We start from the raw sequence: 26,518 nt of genomic DNA, 5'->3' as shown, positions 1-26,518 counted from the left end.
AATGTCAACCCAGGAGGATCAGTAACAAGTACTGGATTGTTATAAGAAAATCACTGAGGAATTGGTATTTCAATAAAGTAATTCCAAATTTTGTTTTATAATAGTAGCATGAATAATTATTATATATCCATAACACATACCAAATTCATATGTTAATACTTGGATTATATAAAATCCTACCTGAGATTGTTGTCCTGTATTGTATATTGTGATCCTTCTTAGTCATTTATTTTATATTTGTTTATATAGTTTATGTAAATAATGTATTTGAAATATTTTTCATTTCTTTTGAGTTTATGGATTGTTACTTGTGTCAGGGTTGGAAGATTTCCTTAAAAGGTAAAATTATACTAAAACAAAAACAATGAAAAGACTATGTTAAAAAGTTAAGTCAATTGGCTTTTATCATTCTCCCCTTTAAAAAGAATAGAATCTTGGAAACACAAATTTAAGATTCTCATAGAACAAAAGTCCCTCTTTATTTAGAGACTTACTAGAAGAACATTATGCAGTATCTATATATTTTTTTCCTGATATTTTCGTGGAAATCTCTTGGGTAAAGTTTTTAACTTTTCCAATACCATCTTAGAATTAAGCCATTTTTGGAATAACCTTTTCTGTGAATACAGTGATACTTTAGTAACAAGTTAAGATCTCTAATTCTCTTTATTTCTCTTTGGCATGCACTTGTATGTAAATAGATTGGAAGTTTGGGGGATTGCATTTCTTTTTCTGATATTTCTCTCTTAATATACTTATATGCGCTTTACCACCCATTCGTACATTTAACCTTTGCTTATTGGACATCTGTTGCTTATTAGGCATGGTGCTCAATACTGGGTTTATAAAGAGTAAACGTGATAGACATGATACCTGCTCATGAAATTTAGAGTTTGCTATGAGAAGTAATGTGAATGACAATGTATATGTTGTTCTGGAAGGACATAGGAGGGACACTGGCCTAGACTGGGAGGTCATGGGAAAACTTTCTAGAGGAAATTATGTTAAAACCTAATGAACAGGATGATAAGGATTAGGGAACCAGGGAGGTTCAAAGAATGCTTTAGGAAAAAGAAAGATCCTATGTATTTGTGAAGACTAGAAGGCAAAAGACCTAGACTTTTTAGGGAACTCAAAGTATTTCAATGTGCTCAGTATACGGTTTGGAAGTGGCAATGTGGTAGTTGAGGTTGGAAATGCAAGCAAGTGCCAGACTATACTGGATTGTTTAAATTGTGGGATTTGGACTTTATCCTGAAAAGAATTAAAAACCATTAAAATAATTGAAGGGAAGGATTCCCACAATCATAGTTGTTTTACAAAATATATTGCTTGGTTGTGCTATGGAGATGGATTGGTGGGTCCAAGGGACATTGTGAAATGTAATATCTGAGTAAGGCAATCTGAGCATTTCTTTTTACTTTCTATGCTAAGTAAAAACAGGTACTGCCATGGGAACACTGTATCTCCCAGAGCCCTATAAGGTGGTGGCTTTTTTCTTCCACGTCAATTGAAACAGTGGGTCTAGGGGTGAAGTAAATGGTTTCTTTGCTCTTCACTGATGCCTGAAGTCCATTATCTCTGGTTCCTCCACTAACACACTCAACTTTGGATCTCATGCCATAAGACTATTTCAAACACTACTCCTCACAGTTGTCCTCCTATTGGCTACCAGGATATGCCCCCTCATTTCTTAATGATCTGTAGCTCCTGGCTATGTTCATTCTACCTACTACCACTCTTAATTAAATTCTGGACAATTTTGATATGCATGGATATGTTCTTTCCATATCTCTGGATTACTCTCCTCCAATGATCCAGCCCTGTAAACTACCTTGATGTTTACTCCCAGAGATATATCAAAGACCTTTGTCATTACCATCTAACTGGCACCTTCAAGTTCTCAGTTTTATACATTCCATTTGATGATCACCACCTGTTATTTTATGTGTTTACTACCTTCAGTATCTTAACTATAACAATATTTCCACTATACCATGGCAAAGAATTGGTGGACTATTTGGCCTGTTCATTATCTTTATATCCTTGGTGTCCCCTTTTCCCTCCTTATATAGCTTAAATCTCATGGCCAACTGTTGTAATAACCATTTTATATGGTTTGTATTTTCAACTCTTTTACCTCCTTTACTTTGTCCTGGTGCCTTGCAAACCCCCAACCCTGGTTAATTCTGAGTCCTCACCTATTCCATGTCTGCACCTGATAGGAACATGTGTAGAAAAAAAAGTCAAAACCAAACCAAAACAAAACAAAACAAAAAACCCATACCATCCTGGACTCATTTCACTTCATATTCATGATAAGGAGATGCAGGTCGGTTCTTCACCTTCCTCAGAAACCATTCTCCCTTTCCTATCCATTCTCTCTCCCATTCTTCCAGATGATTCTTTTATTACATCTAGCTTCTACTCAAACTGTAAATAGCACCTCTACATCTTCATTCCTAGATGATAGTCTTACTTTTGGTTTAATTGTCAAAATTGAAGCCATTGGGAAAAGTGTTGGCAAACTCCTACATACCAGCATTGGTATATCCATTCCCTGCCACCTCTTTATTCTGAGAAATGTACTTTCTTTGCTCCTACCCAGGCCTTTGCTTTTAAGAAGACCTCTCCCTTTCTAATTTACCCACATCTATCACTCCATCAATTCTTTTTCTATTCCACACGGTCTGTGTTCCTGTGTTACAGCTGTCATCTCAAAACTAATGACAACGTAATTTTTGTTCTTGGTCCCACAAATGACTGCACTTTTGTCACATTTAATCTCACTGCTTTTCTAATCTGTTCTTATGAAATTGATCAATGCCTTCTACTGAATCCAGTGACTCTCTATTTTATCTTTCTGTAGCATTTGACATAGTGGATCACATCCTTTTCCTGGAAACATTCTCCCTACATGACTCTCTGTATGCCACAGTCTCTTGGTTTGTCTTCTAAGTTAGTGGTTCCCTCATCTCATTCTCTGTTGCTGATTTTTTCTTTTCTTTAAACAACTTGGAGTGTTCCAGCACTCAGCCCAAGCCTCCCTCCTATCTCTACATTTGCATCTTTGATTGTCCTGTCCAGCCTCACAGTTTTAAACACCTAAGTGCCTGCTCTCTGAACTAATGATACCACAGGACTGATACAACATTTCCAGCTGGATGTCACAACATTTCAGGTGTCACGTGTCCTTGATTGAGTGTCTGATATTCACCCCGTTCTCACTAAAAAACAAAACAAAGCAAAACAAAGCAAACTACCCACCCCCACACAGGTTTCTCTATCTTGGTTGTTCCTGCCCAAACCCTTGTAGTTATCCTTAGCCTTCTTTTTCTTATGCCCCATATATAACTAATCTGAAATTCCTGTTGGCTGAAGCTTCAAAACATAACCAGAATCCAACCACTACTCACCACTTACCCTATCACTCACTCTGATTCAAGTCACCGTCATCTCTCACCTAGATTATTGTAATAGCCTCCTAACTGGTCTCTTTTATTACTTATTTTGATCTCCCACCGCTTATTCTCAACACACAAGCCAGTACAAAACTATTTAAATGTTAACCCTTAGCCTGTCACCTTTTGCAAACCCTCTAATTAATGTCTCACCATTTCATTCAAAATTTCATAGTCCTTACAATAGCTTATAAGTTCTTAGGTAACTTTTTTCCCCCTCACTCTCTTCCTTGCAGGTTCAATTCGAGCTGTGCTGTCTCCTTGCTAGTCCTGGAACATTTTGGTTACCTTCCCACTTTAGGAGTTTTTTTTACTCTTTGCTTCTTGTGCCCCAAAGCCTCTTCACCCTGAGAACCACATGATCATGACTTTTGAACATCTTGTTAATCAGAGCTACATTGATGTTTTAGTTACCTGTTTCTGCACAACATTGTCACAAATTTAGCACCTTACAACAACACACATTTATTGTCTCAGTTTCTATGAGTCAAGAGTCTACCCATAACATAGCTTTTGTGCCCTGCAAGATTGCAATAAAGCTGCCAGGGATGCAGTCACATCTGAAGCTTGACTGGGAAAAGATCTGTGTCCTTGTTCACATGGTTGATGACAGCAGTCAATTCTTGATGAACTGTTGTTCATGAGAACGAACAGTGAACTGTTGTTCATGAGAGAGACTCCATTTCTTTTTTTTTTATTTTTTTAATGTTTATTTATTTTGGGGACACAGAGAGACAGAGCATGAATGGGGGAGGGGCAGAGAGAGAGGGAGATACAGAATCGGAAGCAGGCTCCAGGCTCTGAGCCATCAGCCCAGAGCCTGACGCAGCCCTCGAACTCACAGACCGTGAGATCATGACCTGAGCTGAAGTCAGATGCTTAACCGACTGAGCCACCCAGGTCCCCCGAGACTCCGTTTCTTGACTGCAGTCTGCCTTCAGCTCCTTTCCACTTGGGCCTTCCAGACATGGCAATTGTCTTCCACAAAACCAGAAGTAGAAAGCCATTATAATCATTTGTAATGTGATCACATAAATGACATCCTGCCATCTTTAGAATACTCCATTTATTATAAAGTCACAGACTCCACCCATACACAAAGAGAGGAGACACATCACAAGGTTTAGAGTATCAGAAAGTAGAGATCATGGGGTCTCTCTTAGAGTATGTATATCACACTTGAACACCATATTTAATGTTATAACCACCTTGACACATCTTCCCTTTATTCCTCCAACCTAGGGATGTAGTAGCTTCCTTTAGTATTGATTCACTTTCTCCCATTTGGCTTCATAGCTCTTTAATCACAAATGTGATGAACTTCCTGCATTACATTCCCTTTGTTTTAACTACCCAGGATAGTTTTTATTTTCCTGGTTGATACCTGATTGCTACATACCCCCAGTCTCTGATTGAGTTCAAATTTCCAGCTTCCTTTGAGAGACTCGAATTGGCTCATATTTGTTTAAGTGTCCGTCCCTGAATTTGTCAGCTATAAACAAAGAAACAGAACCATACGGTATGAGAATGACTGAGGGGAGCAGTGAAGGGCCATCTCAAAGAATTCGTAATTCAATTATGAATTGGGCAGGGGTATTTAATATTCTAACTGAGCTATCAAGTATCATATCAATATGGTCAAGTAAAACATACTTGGATCAAAGGCACATAGGTATACATATGAAAAAAACTCTCCTGGTTCAGAAACAATTTTTCTGGCTAAGGAATTCACACATAAATTTTTCATTTCCTCATCTGACTGTGCTTTGTCTGTTTGACCCTATAATAAAAATCAGAGGTGAAACTTCAAATGTTTTCAAATGGTCATCTCAAGAGTTTCTTCAACTTCAGATTTATATCTGCAAATCAATTCAGTGACATAAATCAGTGTGTATGTCATTCAATTTCCTTTTAGGCTCATTTCCGTCTGAGCCTTCTACTTACTGGAATATATTATCAAAGCGTCAGACATTATGAATAATGCTTGAATGCTACCAGACTGTAGTTCTACCTATTACAAAATAAACAGATCGTTATTTTTTTTACATCTAGTGCATAGTTCATACATGCAGAATGACTGTGCTTTAACTTTTCAAGTGTATGAGTCTGATTCCCTAACAAGAGAATCCTATTCCACTCCTTGAATGTCTTAGTGTTCTTTCTCTAATACTGGGAATATCCTAATAAATACTTTTTGGCAACCAACTTGATCGTTTAGCAAAATTAGTAGATCATGATGGTTTAAAACATAATTTCACAGACATTGTTCCCCAGAGATCATCTAAAGGAGCCTGGGTCAGCCAAAGAATATGAATGTTGAACTTTAGTTAATAATCATTTTACAAAATGTGATAACTCAGCACAATGATATTAAACTGTTGAAAGCTTCAACTACAGTTACTAAAAGACTGAGCACAAACCTATGAGTGGAATACAATAACTTGTTTCCTAATCTGGAATAAATAGTGACAGATGCAAACTTGTAAAAAAGCTGTTTATCAAAATATATGTTCTAATTCAGAATTTAAAACCTTTCCTTTGGACATTTCCACAAGAGAAAATGTTATATAAGTCTAAAGTTTCTAAAGATAAAATTTAGAAAGCATTAAACCTATGATAATAGATCATAATTCTTGCCTAATTTAACATCTGGAGAAGGAGTATTTAGAGAGGGACTTTCCCACCCCTTTCTCAGGCCCAAGTGTGGCTTTGGGAAATTTTGCAAAGTAGATGGAGCTTATCTCTTGCTTCCTAACACTTCCTTTCTGTTCTCCTCTTCACATTTCCAAATTCTAAATATCCATGGGCTTCATACTAACCTAAGGTTTGTTCTAGCACGTTGTACTCAGGTCTACTTTCAGCTGAGGATGGCTTTTCATGCAAAAATGTGTCCTGCTCTAGAATTACTTTTTGAAACATACTTTCATCCTGATTAAAACTATCATCTCTTCTACACAAGAGGTACAGGCTGGCAGAAAAGCGATTACAAATTAGCATACTGTACATTTGACAGAGCTAAATATTTTCGCATCTTTCTATGGGTATCCTAATCTTAAGGAGATCCTTATTAGGTCACATATTCTTACCCTACTATTTTTGTGTTCCTTTAGCTGCCATTATTCCTCTTACCATACCTTCATACAAGAATAAGAAGTCACCTACTCCTTCACTCCTAAACCCACTGCAGTTTGAATTTCACTAATACGTCTTTATTGACGTTCTGCCATTAAGGCCAGCAAGAACTTTCCAAATGATGAATTCTGTGGCCATTACTCAGCTGTCTACATGACTATTCTGAAGTTTTTGGCACAAGTACTAACTTTCCTAGAAACAGAATCTCTCTTCTCTTGATTTCTGTAACACCTAATGCTCATCTTATTTCTCTGAACAGTTCTTCATAGCATGTCCTAGTCTTCATAGTGTTAGAGGTTCCATGATGTCTTAATTTTTTTTTTTTTCTTAAATGCTGGGAAAAAAAACCCTCATCAAAACTCACTTACTAAGTTGAACTTTTCAGTGAGGATACAGAGATGTATTTCTTTGTTATCAAAGAGCTTAGTCTAGTGACGAAATCAGACAATAACATAAGACCTTTTAATACAATATGGTGATTATTGTTATAGAAATGGGATTATCAACCTGTGCCGTTAAAGTTTTTTTAATGCCTCTGCATTGTACTCAAGACTTCTGAGGGTAGCAGAAAGCACTTGCAGTAACATTTACCTATTCATTGAACATCATATCCTGCCACTCCCCCAAATTCAGCCTATGTTGTGGCCCAGAAACAGCTATAAGACAAGTCTTACGTGTCACCACTCTAAAATTCAACATCAGTAACAAGTATCACCAATTGCTTGCAGCCCTCAGTCCTACTGAAACTTATCAGAAGCAGCTACAAAATTTCTCCATTTTGAGGTTGGAATTAAAAGCTCCCAAGCCACCCTTTGGCCCTACTATGTCTTTATGACATATTTAAGCTCTCTTTGTCCCCATATAAGCTAATGATTCCTGTCCCATCTTGCATGGGCTACATTCATACATAGGATGTTTTATGTTTGGAACATTTATATATTCTTTTGCTTGGATAATTCCTTCCTTCTTTTTAAGAGTTCATTCCTTCAGTTCCTCTAAGAAGTTTCCCTCAACCCATTCTCTGGCTAAGAAGGTAATTTATCCTCTGCGCACTTTATCTGCTCTTCTATTTAAGCACCTTTTGACTTGTCATTTATACCTGTGCCTCTACCACTAACCTCAATTTAACATATTTTGTCGCTAGTGTCTAGTATAGTTTGGCTTAGGTAGAGATTTTTATTGAATGAAATAATGAGTAATTGAACTTTAACTGACAATGTAAAAAGTAATAAAGTGACAATATTTGGTCAGGTTGGGAAAAAATATTTTGCTATTTCTTTTCAGGATACACCCCTTTCTTTTTTGTGTATACCTGATATATTCCACTTGCAATAGAAGTGTGTAAGTGTGGTTGTGTCAGTGTATTTTGAAGATAATTAGAATATGGCTTTGGTGGTGAATGGTAATGAGAGTGGCTATTCCCATGTGTGAAAGGGTAAATTAACAAAACGTAACTATAACTATAATTTGAGGACTATCATTGGTTTATCATATTTCATATTTTCAACATTTGAAATTTTAATGAATTTTAAAGAAAAATATTTTCCATTTCAACAAAAGGATATATAAAGGGATAATATTCTATCTAAATACTCTAATTGCCACTTACACTTTTCTGCTTTCTAAAATTGGGTAATATATCGGAATATATGGTAGTGGTATTTTCTCTCTAGATGTGATAGATATTAGGACAGATCACATAGTAATTAGGCACACAGACTCTGGAGTCAGATTAGGTTCAAGACCCAGGCAATTATCTGTATGACCTTGAATAAGTTAATTGATCTTTCCTTAGCTCCCTTTCATCATTATTAAAATAAGGATAGTGGTAGTGACCTCAAAATTTGTTATGAAGAACATATAACTCATATTAAGGCTTTAGAACAGTATTTTCACATATTGCTCAATTAATTTTACCTAAATGTAACCCAAAGAATGTATACTTCTGACCTTGACTGATAGCTCACATAACCATGCTGTATTGATTTCTTTCCTCTACCATCTCTTGAAGACTGGGGTTCACAGTGTAAAATTTTCCAAGCCTTTCATTCCAAAACTTTTATTTTCAATTCTATTCAATATATAAATTAAGAATAAGAGAACATTATGAAACAGCAACCTTTCCATATTTCATTAATTTTTGAATATCTGTCTGAAGTGAGACAACAATCAATGTATTCAAGTTAATAAGCTCAAAGTTCCAAATCAAACACTCACTACTGTGTTTAATTTATTCACATATGAACACTTTCGCAATTATTTTAATTATTTTTCTCATCTGGAAAAAATAATGCTTTCTTGTAGAATTTTTTTTAATTGAAACAGTCTTTAAAAATCATCTGTAGTTCCACCAACCAGATAAAACAGCAGTCAACACTTGTATGCACAACCTTCTAAGATTTTATGTGTTTGTACTTACATGTTTATAGACACTCATTTTATAAATAGTAAGATTATACTTGACATACAGTTTTATAATCTGGCTTTACAACTTGAAAATATGTTAAAAATATAGGTACATATAATTGCATCATTTTAAACAGTTGCCTATCATTTATTTAAGCTATATTTTGGGGCACTTGGGTGACTCAGTCGGTTAAGTGCCCGACTTTGGCTCAGGTCATGATTTCACAGTTCGTGAGTTCAAGCCCCGTGTCTGGGTTTGTGCTGACAGCTCAGAGCCTGGAGCCTGCTTTGGATTCTGTGTTTCCCTCTCTCTCTCTGCTCCTCCCCACTCACATTCTGTCTCTCTCTCTCTCAAAAATAAACAAACATTAAAAATTTTAAAAAAAGAAAAGAAATTTTAGAAAAATAAAATATAAGCTGTATATATTTCTCTACTATTGGGCATTTAAATTGTTTACCAATTTCCTTAATATAACTAGTGCTAGGATATGAATATCCTGAAAATAAACTATTTTTTTTCTTAGCCTTTTCTTTCCCTTTTATTTAGGCTTTTGAAACACTTTGCTAAATTTCCTTCTGGAAAGATTTTTTTCCCCACTAGCAATGTATGAATTCTTTTCCTTTTAAATTTTATAAGAAATACAATATAAATCATATTTTAATATGCATCTCTTTAATTACCAGTGAATTTGCTTTTTTTTCTGAGAAAGAGAGAGCACAAGTGGGGGTGGAACTGAGGGAAAGAGAGAGAGAGGCAGAGAGAGAGAGAGAGAGAGAGAGAGAGAGAGAGAGAGAGAATCACAAGCAGGCTCCACACCTGGTATGTAGCCAGATGCAAAAGCTTGATCCCATGATCCTGGGATCATGACCTGACCTGAAATCTAGTGTTGGATGCTTACGTGACTGAGCCACCCAGGTGCCCTTAATTAGCCTTTTGTTTTTAAGTGTATATTTGCCCAAGAAGATTGTATCACAGAAACCAAGGGAATAAAGCTTCAAGGAAGATATTTTTAGAAGTCACATAGATAAGGATTGCAAGGTGACCAGGGGGCACTGGTGACACATCCAGGAGAAGTTTAGAGGAGTGATGGGAAAATATTCCTGTTTGGGGTTGAAGCAGGAATGAGAAGCCAGAAAGCAGGTCAATGAAAATGGAATAAATGTTTTAGAAGCTTGGCTTTCAAGGGTAGGGAAAGATGTTAGCTAGGAGGTGGACAAAAGGGAAAGTTTAAGGAGTCTTAACCTATTTAAAGGTAGAATCAAAAATGACAAGCTCTAGACTAAAAAGAAAATAGAGACATTTGATATTCAAGTAGGTATGTAAAAGAGGAGTTGGATATTGGGTTCAAAATACAGGAGAGAACCCACCAACTAGAGATCCCCATACCATGGAAAGTGGAAATACGACATTAAAAATATAAAAATATAAAAAAAACATTAATATTATTGGTAGAGATGGGAGGCTGGAAGAATTTGAGAAAGGTCTGCTTTGTAGTTTTTATCTTCTGTTGGAGAAGAAGGTAGCAAAATTTCTGCAGAGTGAACAAACTTCAAATTATCATCTATTAACTGATGTTTTAAAAAACCTATTAAGGAATGTAAGAAATAAGATTCCATTACCAGTTTTATATATAAAACTCAATATATAAAACATACTTTAGGGGCTGTTTTAATTAATGGCAGGTGGCATTCACTGCCACAGAAACAAATTTATTCGTTAGTTAAGCTTCTACTGAGTACCAAATGAAGCATACTTAGTTTTGAAATGCTTATCTATTTTAACCACTGGAAGCGGTTTTGTAAACCCAACATCCTTAGAGAGCTATTGCTAGAATATGTAATCATTTTGGCATCAAACTTAATCCCCAAAAATGCAGTTTGAATTATGGCATGATTTCTTTATCTTTAGTAAGGATTTGTGATGAAACAGATGAGCCATTTAATCAGCTTTTAAAAAATACTTTGTAATGTGTTCTAGGGAAATGGCTCTATTTTCTATGGTAAGACATCTCTTAATCATACTGGACAGTTTCATTGTATCTGCAATAAAGGAAATGAACAATGGAAACATTTATGTAGTGTCTGATTGTCTGGGGATGATGATCTATAAGATGCAGACCTATTATTTAATGCTTTGGGGATTCCCTTCTCTTCCTTCATCATTCCTTTGAGCTCTGGTTTCTGTACTAACCTAGGGAGAAGACATAAGCATTTATGTTATTTCTGGATGGGAAAATTAGACTTGTAGTAAATGGTTAAATAATATTCTTAATTAACTAAAAATAGATTTGGTTAAATTGCCATGAGTAATCCTTGTGGCATTTTCCTCCTTTTTTAGTAGAGAAAATGATCCGTAAATCTGGGCACTCAGGACATGTATATGAAACCCTTCCAACTTGTAGGTTTGTGATTCTAGGTTTTGAATATTTATGGTGCACTATACCTCTATGATGGTGATTTATTTTTACTGAGCCTCATGGGTTGCACATTGTCTTGCCAAGTTGGGGGAGGATCAGAAGAGGAAAGGACGGCTGCAATGCTATTTTGTTCCCTGTTGAGCTAATTAGGAATCTAGGGCTTATTTAGAAGGCTGCAAATCTCAGACTCCCTCTCAGTCAATTTGTTTAGCCCAGGCTCTAATTTAGACTATATTTAGTGTCTCCCCAGGTCAAAGGGGAAGTAGGGGCATATTCTAAAGTCTGAAACCTCAGATAAAAAAAATTTTTTTAAAGATTAGGTAGTGGTGACACCGGGAATCTGGTGGAGTGGAAGACTAGTTGTGAGGGAGGACATCTTGCATTGTTGTAAAGTAAAAGGAAATGAAGGATTTGAAACAGAATGTGTCGTATGGTAATATAATATCCTGGTCTACTAGACAGCTAGAGCTTCCGTGTGATCAAAAATACTCAGATCACTTATTATTGACATTGCTGTTCTTGTAATCCACAGATTAACCTTTGTTTTCCATTTCCTAGACTCCAAGATGCCTTGTAAAATAGTCTAACAGTGGTATATACGATTAGCTTCAAGATGTAAATAAATTCGAATTTGTTCTATTTTCATCTCTTTAAAATCAGTGAATAATTTGTTGTCTTTGACTCAAATAGGAAAGAAGTTCTGGTCCCATCATCAACACATTATTGGTGTAAACTATTACATCCACAAAATGGGCAGATTTGCTTTCTTTGTGTCAAATTTTCACCAGCTTTTGTTTCATGATAGTTTTTGCTCCTAATGGAGCAAGTTGAGAGGCAGGAGTCTAAGCAGTGCCCTCATGAATACATGATACAAGATCAGGTAAGAGATAAAGCAGATGAACAATGTATAGCCTCTGTTCTAGGAGAACTTACCAGAAATAAGGAAGAGAATGTTCATAAACAGTGACAAAAGTTGATCTTTTTTATATTTGAGTACCTCTTTGAACGTATAATCACCTGGTGCAAAAAATCAAGTTTATCGACAAAAGTACACATTGAAAATGTTTATTCCTTCTCACTTTTTGTGTTTCTTGTATATTCTTTTCACTATTTCCTTATGCAAACATAAATATGTGTGTTTCCTCCTTTCTTATATACATAATTTACTATTTACACCCCTTTGTTCCTTGTGCAAGATTTGCTAGGAGCTGTGAGCAAAATAGTTTAAGAGGGGGAAAAGAGGAAAATTTCTTTTGGCGAAGAAGAGTGGAAGGGGGTTTCAAAGATGAGTTTTTGTTTAATTTATGACCTAAAATACAGTGATGTTGGGTGAAAGCAATTTATAGATACATAGAATATCAAAATCCCAGATGCCAGAAAGTGGGCGTTTAGGGAATGAGTAGGAAGTATCAAGCAGTTGACTGCTGTGTAAGTTGTGAGAGTCGTGGAAGACAAAACCAGATGAACAGTTTGGGGGAATTGGCATGTTTGCCTGTTGTAGCCTTGAAATTATCCATGCTTTGGAAAATATAAACAGATCATGCATTCACGGAGTTGGTGTTTCTCTGGATTTTGGTGATTGCTAAAATCTCCACGTTTGAGTAAACAATTCAATGGTTTTTATATTTAACTACTTAAAATATTTAAAAATCCAATTTAAAGTTTAATTGGCATATGTTTTGATAACTATGCAGCTTCTCTCTTTGAAATTCTGCAGCCCCAGTCACTGCAGACTCCTCTCAGCCTAGTGTCAAATGCCGTTTATGCTCTTCATAGCTGTCTGTCATGGGCCAACACTGGAGAAGGAAACATTCTTTCAAGTCCCAAACAGAGAATAAAATAGATAGATCTGGATTGATTTAACTTTTTGCTTTATCTTCTTGGGAAAAATATAGCTCATAGCGTTTCTGTGTAACCAGGGTCCATCTATTTTAACCAGATGCACTTCTGGGTCTCCAGATGATATCATAATGATAGGGTAGCTTAGAGAATAATAATGCTGTAGTTGCTTAGGCGAACAGAGAAACATTGATGCATGTTTACCACCCAACTCTAAAAAGAGACTTTGCTTAAAGATAGTTTGAAGATTACTCTCCTGATGATTTAGATCTAGCGAGTAGGATTGTAAAGGCAATCCCTTGAGATCTGACCATTCTATGCATATTAAGACTGAAGAGGTTTTCTTCATGTAAATTTCTATTTAAGTATATAAAAATATAAATACTATATGTTAGAGTGGGCTTTTAAAGTGATAACAAGAAATTTTTTCAGGTGCGCCTACATTCTCTCCCCACTCCCCATCTTTCCAAACAATGCTTGTTTTGGGGTTTAAAGTTTTTCTTCCATCTTAGATTAGTGAATGGTAAAAGATTGTAGTAGTATATATCATCTTCACCTACTGTCATTTACTTTATCTCTATAATTGGCGGATGAAATAATTTTTTAAAAAAATATAGCTAAGATAATATAATTGTCAGGTGGTATAGTTTCTGTTCATTATTTGACATATTTATCTTATACTGTACTTACTTGGTTTATCATGTATTTTTCCTTAAAGTTTTCTTAGTCTACACTGGGGACGGTAGTAATTATGTAAATTTTTAGGTCCCTGTCTAATCCAAACTTAGTTTTATTTGTTAGTCACATAAATTCTTAACTCCCTTTATATGATGTAGGTTCTAACTCAGTTGGTCGATTAAGTTCTCTTTTCTGGTCTCTGGAACTAATATGCACCCAGGATAGAAATTAGATCTTTAGAACCATCAGTTAGCAATTCAGTCTTTTTTTTTTAATTTTCTTTAACATTTATTTATTTTTGAGACAGAGAGAGACAGAACATGAACGGGGGAGGGTGTCAGAGAGAGAGAGGGAGACACAGAATCTGAAACAGGCTCCAGGTTCTGAGCTGTCAGCACAGAACCTGACGTGGGGCTTGAACTTACGAACCGCAAGATCATGACCTGAGCGGAAGTCGGATGCTTAACCGACTGAGCCACCCAGGCGCCCCAGCAATTCAGTCTTATCAGTGTTTTGTATGCTTTCCTCCAGCATTTAATTTTAAGACAATTGGTATTACCAATTACTACATGATAATTTATTCTAAACACTGTGATCAAGAAATATATTAGTGCTAATATCTGATTTTATCCTTACATAAGCTTATGAAGTAAAATATTTGTCTATAGACAGGGAATTTGGATCCTATTCTTCCTGTTTAAAAAAAATGCTTTCAAAATCACATGTGGTGATGAGACTGTAAATCAGCTAAGAGTTTTCATACCAAGACTAACACTTGTTCATCAAGTCTCACTTACAATCCAAAAGCTGCACCCAACAATCTAAAACAATTATTTCACATGAATTTTTCCCAATTCTAAATGTCCTCTGCCTTGACAGACTCATTTTAAAATCACCTGGCCTGGGCCAAAAGACCCTGTAAATATTCCTCTCTGATATTCCTTTTCTTGACACTGCTAAGATTCTTAGGTTTCTTTTGGTGGTGATACCCCTCCCTGAAGTACATCTGCTAAACTTAGTTTTGCTTGATCAACAAGTTTTTCTGATGATTTTCTGAGGGAACTGACAGTGAACAGATAAAGAGAAGAAAATTCTGAGAGTCCAGTTAATGCCTCCATCTTGGACCTATCATATGAGTTGTCTTGTTGTTGTTGTTGTTCTTTTAGGGCGAAGGGAAGGGCACAGCAAAGTCGGCAAATGGGAGCCTTGCTTTTCCCATGGATGTCATCCTTACCTAAACACTGTTCTCTTGACATCCATAAGGTTTACTGGCCTGCTACATGTTATCCTGGTGGCTTGACACCAGGACCAGTCCTACCAGAGTGAGCACATTATGTCTTTGGGGGTTGTATTACCTGATAGGAACTCGTTGATCTTCCCTGATATAGATGATTACTTTTGGGGGGGCACCATTTATGGCAGTTAATTCAAGCTGATTGCAACCTAGATCCAGCTGGTATGCTGGACAAAATACGATTAATAGATAAAGATATAGTTAGGGGCACCTGGGTGACTCAATTGGTTAGGCATCCAACTCTTGATTTTGGCTTAGGTTATGATCTCACAGGTCATTGAGTTCGAGCCCTGCATTGTGCCCCATGCTGACAGTGTTGAGCCTGCTAGGCATCCTCTCTTTCCCTCTCTCTCTGCCCCTCCCCTGCTCTCTCTCTCTCTCTCTCTCTTTCTCTCTCTCTCTCTCTCTCTCTCTCTTTCTCTCTCTCTCTCTCTCTCTCTCTCTCTCTCTCTCTCTCTCTCTCTCAAAGTAAATAAATAAACTTAAAAAGTAGTTGTTTATTTCATTAAATTGTCTCTTCAAGGTAGTTTAATCATCTGTTTGGGGAAAACATGTTTTTCTTTAAAAGTTTCTCTTGGAAGCAGCAGTTACTCCTTCATAATTGGTTGAAACAATAAAAACAAAAGAAAAAAGGGAAAAAACCAACATACTTACAAGTGAAAATGTTAGTTTCAAAATGGATGCTTGAGAAATTACACATACGAAAACCACCCTGTTCTTCAGTGTCCTAGACAAAAGTCTAAGGTTTGTTTTTAAGGCTCAAAACCAGTGGGGTTCATTAAACAGTTTTATTCAATTCAACACGGTGTTCAAAATATGTTAATTTGTAGAAACATCTGCATAGAATTAAATGATAACTAATTACATGATTTATAAAACACTCTGATTAATTTACAGATCATCCTGATTGCTTTATTAACATAAATGGTGCCTTAAAATCATATTGATATGTTAATCTAAGAAAGTTAATTTATTTGACAGTATACTTCTTTCACAGAAAAACATAAAATGCTTTGGTGTTCTTTTAAATGATGTAGAGAACCTAAAATATATCCCCCCACCTCCAGCGTGGACAGTGAGGACCTATTATCCTAACTCTGGGGCTTACTGTGTACATTCATATGACTTTACTATTGCATTGCCGCCGCCTTCCTCCTCCTCCTCCTCCTCCTCCTCCTCCTCCTCCTCCTCCTCCTCCTCCTTCTTCTCCTCCTCCTCCTCCTTCTTTTTTGTATAAACCTATACATTAACAATTGCTTTCTATAGTCCAAGGGAAGACATGTTGTTTGTTTTTATTCCTTCTCCGGTTGGATTAGTTGTTACACAATAATTTTGAATTACAGGTGCATTTTTTTAATCAAAAGGAGGATACGGTACTTTGAAATGAATTGCAGAATCTCCTCCAACCCGGTGTTTAATTTTAATATGCAAACATATTTGCCAGAACAAAAATATAATGTCTCTGTCATCTAACAACTTAGCTTGAAATGTTCTTTGAGATTCCCAAAAGCAAAAAGAATTATTATTCTGAAGTAGATCAAGTCTCCTTGATTTAAGTTTCCCTTTATATATAGAAAATAAGAAGAAAAAGAAATTATGCATACCATTTCATGGGAAGATCCACTCTACCTTATCAGTTTAGGTTTTACCAGTTACACTGCATCTGCTTGCTACTTGTGGAAAAAATGAATTATTACATAGGGTTGTGATATATATACATTTTAATTTATACCCCCTTCACCCATTTCTCCCACCCTCTGACTCTGGCAACCACAAATCTACAAGCTTGTTGTTTTACTTGTTTGTGTTGGATTCCACATACAAGACAGATCATAGATCATCTAGCATTTTTATTTCTCTGCTTTATTTTACTTAGCCTAATGCCTTCGAGTTTCATTCATGTTGTTGTAAATGAAAAAATTTCATTCTTTTTAATAGTTAACTAATACTCCATTGTGTGTGTGTGTGTGTGTGTGTGTGTGTGTGTTTCTTAATCCATTCATCCATCAATAGTCATGTAGGTTCTCCTAATTCTTTTTTTTTATTCTATTTAAATTTCTTTTTTTAATTTTATTTATTTTTGAGAGCATGAACAGGAGAGGGTCATAGAGAGGGAGACACAGAATCTGAAGCAGGCTCCAGGCTCTGAGCTGTCAGCACAGAGCCCTACGTTGGGCTCAAACTCACGGACCGTGAGATCATGACCTGAGCCGAAGTCGGCCGCTTAACCAACTGAGCCACCCAGGCACCCCTCCTAATTCTTTATCCATTCATCCATCTATGGCAATTTAGGTTGTTGTCATATCATGGCTATTGTAAATAATTCTGCAATAAATGTTGGGGTGCATGTATCTTTTCAAATTAGTGTTTTTATTTCCTTTAAGTAAATTTACAAAACTGGAATTTCTAGATCATATGGTATATCTATTTTTAACTTTTGGAGAAACCTCCATACGGTTTTCTATAGTGGCTGGACCAATTTAATTTCCCACCAACAGTATGTAAGAGTTCCCTTTGCTCCACATCCTTGCCAGCACTTATTATTTCTTACTTTCTTTTTCTTACTTAAAGGTGCTTTTATTTCCAAAGGATAGTGTCCAAAGAATGAAATCAATCAAGTGATATGTGCACCTTCATTTGCAAATGCTTTTTTCCTATTCAGTAGGTTGTATTTTCATTTTGTTGATTGTTTCCTTGGCTCCTTTGCTGTACAGAGCTTTTTTATTTTGAGAGAGAGAGAGAGAGAGAGAGACAGAGAGACAGAGAGACAGAGAGACAGAGAGAGAGAACAAGTGGGGAAGAGGGACAGAGAGAGAAAGAGAGAGAATCTTAAGCAAGCTCTACACTCTCAGGCTCAGCGTGGAGCCCAACACAGAGCCCGAAATGAAATCAAGAGTTAGACACTCAACCAACTGAACCACCCAGGCACCTCAAGTGCAGAGCTTTTTAGTATGATGTAGTCCTACTTGTTTAGTTTTGCTCCTGTTGCCTTTTCTTTGGTGTCAGATTCAAAAAATCATCACCAAGACCCATGTCAAGGATCTGTTTTCTTCTGGGAATTTTATGGTTTTAGGCATTTTATTCAAGTTTTTAATGGATTTGGAATTACTTTTTATGTAGGGTGGAAGATAGTGGTCCAGTTTCATTCTTTTGTTAATGGCTGCATAGTTTTCCCAAATAGCACTTACTGAAGAGACTGTCCTTTTCTCTCTGTATATTTTTTGCTCCATTGTCAAAATTAATTGACCATGTATGTGTATGTATGTTTATTTCTGGGCTCTCTTTCTGTTCCATTGATCTTTGTGTCTGTTTTAATGCCAATAGCATACTGCTTTAAATGACAATACCTTACTTTTTAAAAGAAGACTACTGTTTTCTTTAGCATGACTTTAACCTTGGCAAATCACTTAACATTTCATACACATCTAGAGTGACGCATCTTCAACAAAAAGCAGTGACAGTTTGTGCCCTAAATTCATTAAGCCTTTTGTCTCAAATATCTTCAGCTTACATCCACCAATCCTACACTGTTGTATCTGGATCTTTATCCAATCCCAATTTAGTGGTAACCCCTTTGTAAGACCTGCCTTAAACTGGACTTGGAATTTTTTTTTTATGAAATTTATTGACAAATTGGTTTCCATACAACACCCAGTGCTCATCCCAAAAGGTGCCCTCCTCAATACCCATCACCCACCCTCTCCTCCCTCCCACCCCCCATCAACCCTCAGTTTGTTCTCAGTTTTTAACAGTCTCTTATGCTTTGGCTCTCTCCCACTATAACCTCTTTTTTTTTTTTCCTTCCCCTCCCCCATGGGTTCCTGTTAGTTTCTCAGAATCCACATAAGAGTGAAAACATATAGTATCTGTCTTTCTCTGTATGGCTTATTTCACTTAGCATCACACTCTCCAGTTCCATCCACGTTGCTACAAAAGGCCATATTTCATTTTTTTCTCATTGCCACGTAATATTCCATTGTATATATAAACCACAATTTCTTTATCCATTCATCAGTTGATGGACATTTAGGCTCTTTCCACAATTTGGCTATTGTTGAGAGTGCTGCTATGAACATTGGGGTACAAGTGGCCCTATGCATCAGTGCTCCTGTATCCCTTGGATAAATTCCTAGCAGTGCTATTGCTGGGTCATAGGGTAGGTCTATTTTTAATTTTCTGAGGAACCTCCACACTGCTTTCCAGAGCGGCTGCACCAACTTGCATTCCCACCAACAGTGCAAGAGGGTTCCCGTTTCTCCACATCCTCTCCAGCATCTATAGTCTCCTGATTTGTTCATTTTGGCCACTCTGACTGGCGTGAGGTGATACCTGAGTGTGGTTTTGATTTGTATTTCCCTGATAAGGAGCGACGCTGAACATCTTTTCATGTGCCTCTTGGCCATCCGGATGTCTTCTTTAGAGAAGTGTCTATTCATGTTTTCTGCCCATTTCTTCACTGGGTTATTTGTTTTTCCGGTGTGGAGTTTGGTGAGCTCTTTATAGATTTTGGATACTAGCCCTTTGTCCGATATGTCATTTGCAAATATCTTTTCCCATTCTGTTGGTTGCCTTTTAGTTTTGTTGGTTGTTTCCTTTGCTGTGCAGAAGCTTTTTATCTTCATAAGGTCCCAGTAATTCACTTTTGCTTTTAATTCCCTTGCCTTTGGGGATGTGTCGAGTAAGAGATTGCTACGGCTGAGGTCAGAGAGGTCTTTTCCTGCTTTCTCCTCTAAGGTTTTGATGGTTTCCTGTCTCAAATTTAGGTCCTTTATCCATTTTGAGTTTATTTTTGTGAATGGTGTGAGAAAGTGGTCTAGTTTCAACCTTCTGCATGTTGCTGTCCAGTTCTCCCAGCACCATTTGTTAAAGAGGCTATCTTTTTTCCATTGGATGTTCTTTCCTGCTTTGTCAAAGATGAGTTGGCCATACGTTTGTGGGTCTAGTTCTGGGGTTTCTATTCTATTCCATTGGTCTATGTGTCTGTTTTGGTGCCAATACCATGCTGTCTTGATGATGACAGCTTTGTAGTAGAGGCTAAAGTCTGGGATTGTGATGCCTCCTGCTTTGGTCTTCTTCTTCAAAATTCCTTTGGCTATTCGGGGCCTTTTGTGGTTCCATATGAATTTTAAGATTGCTTGTTCTAGTTTCGAGAAGAATGCTGGTGCAATTTTGATTGGGATTGCATTGAATGTGTAGATAGCTTTGGGTAGTATTGACATTTTGACAATATTTATTTTTCCAATCCATGAGCAGGGAATGTCTTTCCATTTCTTTAAATCTTCTTTAATTTCCTTCATAAGCTTTCTATAGTTTTCAGCATACAGATCCTTTACATCTTTGGTTAGATTTATTCCTAGGTATTTTATGCTTCTTGGTGCAATTGTGAATGGGATCAGTTTCTTTATTTGTCTTTCTGTTGCTTCATTGTTAGTGTATAAGAATGCAACTGATTTCTGTACATTGATTTTGTATCCTGCAACTTTGCTGAATTCCTGTATCAGTTCTAGCAGACTTTTGGTGGAGTCTATCGGATTTTCCATGTATAATATCATGTCATCTGCAAAAAGCGAAAGCTTGACTTCATCTTTGCCAATTTTGATGCCTTTGATTTCCTTTTGTTGTCTGATTGCTGATGCTAGAACTTCCAGCACTATGTTAAACAGCAGCGGTGAGAGTGGGCATCCTTGTCGTGTCCTGATCTCAGGGAAAAAGCTCTCAGTTTTTCCCCGTTGAGGATGATGTTAGCTGTGGGCTTTTCATAAATGGCTTTTATGATCTTTAAGTATGTTCCTTCTATCCCGACTTTCTCAAAGGTTTTTATTAAGAAACGGTCCTGGATTTTGTCGAAGGCCTTTTCTGCATCGATTGACAGGATCATATGGTTCTTCTCTTTTTTTTTGTTAATGTGATGTATTACGTTGATTGATTTGCGAATGTTGAACCAGCCCTGCATCCCAGGAATGAATCCCACTTGATCATGGTGAATAATTCTTTTTATATGCCGTTGAATTCGATTTGCTAGTATCTTATTGAGAATGTTTGCATCCATATTCATCAGGGATATTGGCCTGTAGTTCTCTTTTTTTACTGGGTCTCTGTCTGGCTTAGGAATCAAAGTAATACTGGCTTCATAGAATGAGTCTGGAAGTTTTCCTTCCCTTTCTATTTCTTGGAATAGCTTGAGAAGGATAGGTATTATCTCTGCTTTAAACGTCTGGTAGAACTCCCCTGGGAAGCCATCTGGTCCTGGACTCTTATTTGTTGGGAGATTTTTGATAACCGATTCAATTTCTTCGCTGGTTATGGGTCTGTTCAAGCTTTCTATTTCCTCCTGATTGAGTTTTGGAAGAGTGTGGGTGTTCAGGAATTTGTCCATTTCTTCCAGGTTGTCCAATTTGTTGGCATATAATTTTTCATAGTATTCCCTGATAATTGTTTGTATCTCTGAGGGATTGGTTGTAATAATTCCATTTTCCTTCATGATTTTATCTATTTGGGTCATCTCCCTTTTCTTTTTGAGAAGCCTGGCTAGAGGTTTGTCAATTTTGTTTATTTTTTCAAAAAACCAACTCTTGGTTTCGTTGATCTGCTCTACAGTTTTTTTAGATTCTATATTGTTTATTTCTGCTCTGATCTTTATTATTTCTCTTCTTCTGCTGGGTTTAGGCTACCTTTGCTGTTCTGCTTCTAGTTCCTTTAGGTGTGCTGTTAGATTTTGTATTTGGGATTTTTCCCAAATGTTTCTTGAGATAGGCCTGGATTGCAATGTATTTTCCTCTCAGGACTGCCTTTGCTGCGTCCCAAAGCGTTTGGATTGTTGTATTTTCATTTTCGTTTGTTTCCATATATTTTTTAATTTCTTCTCGAATTGCCTGGTTGACCCACTCATTCGTTAGTAGGGTGTTCTTTAACCTCCATGCTTTTGGAGGTTTTCCAGACTTTTTTCTGTGGTTGATTTCAAGCTTCATAGCATTGTGGTCTGAAAGTAAGCATGGTATAATTTCAATTCTTGTAAACTTATGAAGGGCTGTTTTGTGACCCAGTATATGATCTATCTTGGAGAATGTTCCATGTGCACTCGAGAAGAAAGTATATTCTGTTGCTTTGGGATGCAGAGTTCTAAATATATCTGTCAAGTCCATCTCATCCAATGTCTCATTCAGGGCCCTTGTTTCTTTATTGACCGTGTGTCTAGATGATCTATCCATTTCTGTAAGTGGTGTATTAAAGTCCCCTGCAATGACACATTCTTATCAATAAGGTTGCTTATGTTTATGAGTAATTGTTTTATATATTTGGGGGCTCCGGTATTCGGCACATAGACATTTATAATTGTTAGCTCTTCCTGATGGATAGACCCTGTAATTATTATATAATGTCCTTCTTCATCTCTTGTTACAGCCTTTAATTTAAAGTCTAGTTTGTCTGATATAAGTATGGCTACTCCAGCTTTCTTTTGGCTTCCAGTCGCATGATAAATAGTTCTCCATCCCCTCACTCTCAATCTAAAGGTGTCCTCAGGTCTAAAATGAGTCTCTTGTAGACAGCAAATAGATGGGTCTTGTTTTTTTATCCATTCTGATACCCTATGTCTTTTGGTTGGCGCATTTAATCCATTTACATTCAGTGTTATTATAGAAAGATATGGGTTTAGAGTCATTGTGATGTCTGTATGTTTTATGCTTGTAGTGACGTCTCTGGGACTTTGTCTCACAGGGTCCCCCTTAGGATCTCTTGTAGGGCTGGTTTCGTGGTGACAAATTCCTTCAGTTTTTGTTTGTTTGGGAAGACCTTTATCTCTCCTTCTATTCTAAATGACAGACTTGCTGGATAAAGGATTCTCGGCTGCATATTTTTTCTGTCTAGCACCCTGAAAATCTCATGCCAATTCTTTCTGGCCTGCCAAGTTTCAAAAGAGAGATCAGTCACGAGTCTTATAGGTGTCCCTTTATATGTGAGGGCACGTTTACCCCTTGCTGCTTTCAGAATTTTCTCTTTATCCTTGTATTTTGCCAGTGTCACTATGATATGTCGTGCAGAAGATCGATTCAAGTTACGTCTGAAGGGAGTTCTCTGTGCCTCTTGGATTTCAATGCCTTTTTCCTTCCCCAGTTCAGGGAAGTTCTCAGCTATTATTTCTTCAAGTACCCCTTCAGCACCTTTCCCTCTCTCTTCCTCCTCTGGGATACCAATTATGCGTATATTATTTCTTTTTAGTGTATCACTTAGTTCTCTAATTTTCCCCTCATACTCTTGGATTTTTTTATCTCTCTTCTTCTCAGCTTCCTCTTTTTCCATAACTTTATCTTCTAGTTCACCTATTCTCTCCTCTGCCTCTTCAAGCCGAGCTGTGGTGGTTTCCATTTTGTTATTCATTTCGTTTAAAGCGTTTTTCAGCTCCTCGTGACTGTTCCTTAGTCCCTTGATCTCTGTAGCAAGAGATTCTCTGCTGTCCTGTATACTGTTTTCAAGCCCAGCGATTAATTTTATGACTATTATTCTAAATTCACTTTCTGTTATATTATTTAAATCCTTTTTGATCAGCTCATTAGCTGTTGTTATTTCCTGGAGATTCTTCTGAGGGGAATTCTTCCGCTTGGTCATTTTGGATAGTCCCTGGCGTGGTGAGGACCTGCAGGGCACTTCCCCTGTGCTGTGGTGTATAACTGGAGTTGGTGGGCGGGGCCGCAGTCAGACCTGATGTCTGCCCCCAGCCCACCGCTGGGGCCACAGTCAGACTGGTGTGTGCCTTCTCTTCCCCTCTCCTAGGGGTGGGATTCGCTGTGGGGTGGTGTGGCTCGTCTGGGCTACTTGCACCCTGCCAGGCTTGTGATGCTGGGGATCTGGTGTATTAGCTGGGGTGGGTAGGCAAGGTGCACGGGGGCAGGAGGGGCGGGCTTAGATCGCTTCTCCTTAGGTGATCCACTTCAGGAGGGGCCCTGTGGCAGCGGGAGGGAGTCAGATCCGCTGCCGGAGGTTTGGCTCCGCAGAAGAGCAGAGTTGGGTGTTTGCGCAGAGCGAGCAAGTTCCCTGGCAGGAACTGGTTCTCTTTGGGATTTCGGCTGGGGGATGGGCGGGGGAGATGGCGCTGGCGAGCGCCTTTGTTCCCCACCAAACTGAGCTCTGTTGTCAGGGGGCTCAGCAGCTCTCCCTCCCTTTGTCCTCCAGCCTTCCCGCTTTCTGAGCAGAGCTGTTAACTTATGACCTCCCAGACGCTAAGTCGCGCTTGTTGTGGGAACACAGTCCGTCAGGCCCCTCCGCTTTTGCAAGCCAGACTCGGGGGCTCTGCTTGGCCGGCAAGCCGCCCCTCCGCCCCGGCTCCCTCCCGCCAGTCCGTGGAGCGCGCACCGCCTCGCCGCCCTTCCTACCCTCTTCCGTGGGCCTCTCGTCTGCGTTTGGCTCCGGCGACTCCGTTCTGCTAATCCTCTGGCGGTTTTCTGGGTTATTTAGGCAGGTGTAGATGGAATCTAAGTGATCAGCAGGACGTGCGGTGAGCCCAGCGTCCTCCTAAGCCGCCATCTTGCCTCTCAGTTGGACTTGGAATTTTTAATAAATTCTGGCCCTTGATTCTCTCAGGGACACCACTGAAATTCTGGAAGTGATGGTCTCCCTTAAGGCAGTAAGCAACAAACTCACTTTTGTCACATCAACAAATTATATTGGTGAGGTGCCTGGGTGACTCAGTCAGTTAAACCTCTGACTCTTGATTTTGGTGAGGGTCATGATCTCAGAGTTGGTGGGATCGAGCCCCATGTAGGGCTCCACACTGACAGAGCAGAATCTGCTTGAGGTTCTCTCTTTCCCTCTCTGCCCCTCCTGCATACACATTCATGTGCACTTTTTCTCTCTCTCTCTCAAAATAAATAAATAATAAACAAACAAATTATGTTGATGACATTGGGGGAGTTGGCCTACAACGTTAATGGCACAGATCTAGAACCAGACTTCCTGAGTTCAAATCTCAGTTTTGCTATTTATTACTTGTGTGAGCTTGGGCCAGTAATTTAACGTCTCTTAGTCTCAAATTCCTCATCTATGAAACAGGGGATAATAATACCTATTTCATAAAGTCATCATGTAGATTAGTACATTTATATATGCAGATAACTTTAAACAGTATCTGGAATATAGTAATGCAGTTATATATTATGAAATTGTTAATGTAATTGTTAGCATTTTATGTGATTTAAATTAGCATAATACTAATTATTAATATTATCCAAGTAGTAGATATTTAAAAGATTAAAAAATGTTTTGTCTGTGCACATGTGTGTGTGTATGTGTGTATTATAAAATAAAAAAGTTCTAGATACTTAAAAATGGCAGAGGAGACTTTATTTAAGAATATTGCAGTCGAGGTCCATGCTACCTCAATAAGGAAGAGAAAGTGAACCTAACTACATTGAAACAAAAGGTGGGAGGATATTTCAGGGCTGGAGTGAGCTAATGGAAGAGTATGTGAGGATGTTAGTAGGGAGGTTGGCTGGTGTGATTAGGATATCTGTGTTTGACAGTTGACTTTTATCAAAGTTGGGCTTCTATGCTCCCACAGAGGTTGAGAGATAGAGTCCTATCTGTCTTGATAATCATATTTATAAAGAGATGAATCCCAGTTCCTCAAGAAAGACATTTCTGGGTTTTAAAACTGATAAAAGGCAGGATGCCTGGGTGGCTCAGTTGGTTAAGTGTCCAACTTCGGCTCAGGTCGTGATCTCACAGCTCCTGAGATCGAGCCCCATGTCGGGCTCTGGGCTCACAGCTCAGAGCCTGGAGCCAGCTTCAGATTCTGTGTCCCCCTCTCTCTCTGCCCCATCCCCACTCATGCTCTATCTCTCTCTGTCTTAAAGTAAATAAAACATTTTAAAATTTTTCAAACAATAAATAAAACTGATAAAAGCCCAAAAAATTTACATCTCAAAAGTGCAGAGAAATAGTTTACAATTGCAAGCTTTCTAAAGTAAATATTCTGGAGCACCTGGGTGGCTTAGTAGGTTAAGTATCCAACTTCAGCTCAGGTCATGATCTTGCAGTTTGTGGGTTCAAGCCCTATGTCAGGCTCTGTGCTGATAGTTTTGAGCCTGGAGTCTGCTTTGGATTCTGTGTCTCCCTGTCTCTCTGCCCCTCCCCCATCCATGCCGTCTCTCTCTCAAAAAATGAATAAACATTAAAAAATAAGTAAGAAAAATAAATAAATAAATAAATAAATAAATAAATAAATAAATATTCTATGAAAAAGGAAGTCAGAGGCCTGTGGTCACAAAGAAGTCTCTAAAGTTTAGTCAGATGAGGAA

The 26,518-nt window shown here is 37.8% G+C and overlaps 1 protein-coding gene across 2 annotated transcripts in view; it reads left to right on the top strand.

The window, feature by feature from the left end:
• Positions 1-26,518, top strand: part of AGMO (alkylglycerol monooxygenase) — a 400,977-nt gene that overhangs the window by 333,816 nt on the left and 40,643 nt on the right. The window lies entirely within an intron of this gene.

The sequence above is a fragment of the Prionailurus bengalensis genome, chromosome A2 (genome assembly GCF_016509475.1).
Source record: "Prionailurus bengalensis isolate Pbe53 chromosome A2, Fcat_Pben_1.1_paternal_pri, whole genome shotgun sequence".
In the NCBI taxonomy this organism is placed as follows: Eukaryota; Metazoa; Chordata; class Mammalia; order Carnivora; family Felidae; genus Prionailurus; species Prionailurus bengalensis.
This window is presented reverse-complemented; position numbering and strand designations above follow the sequence as displayed.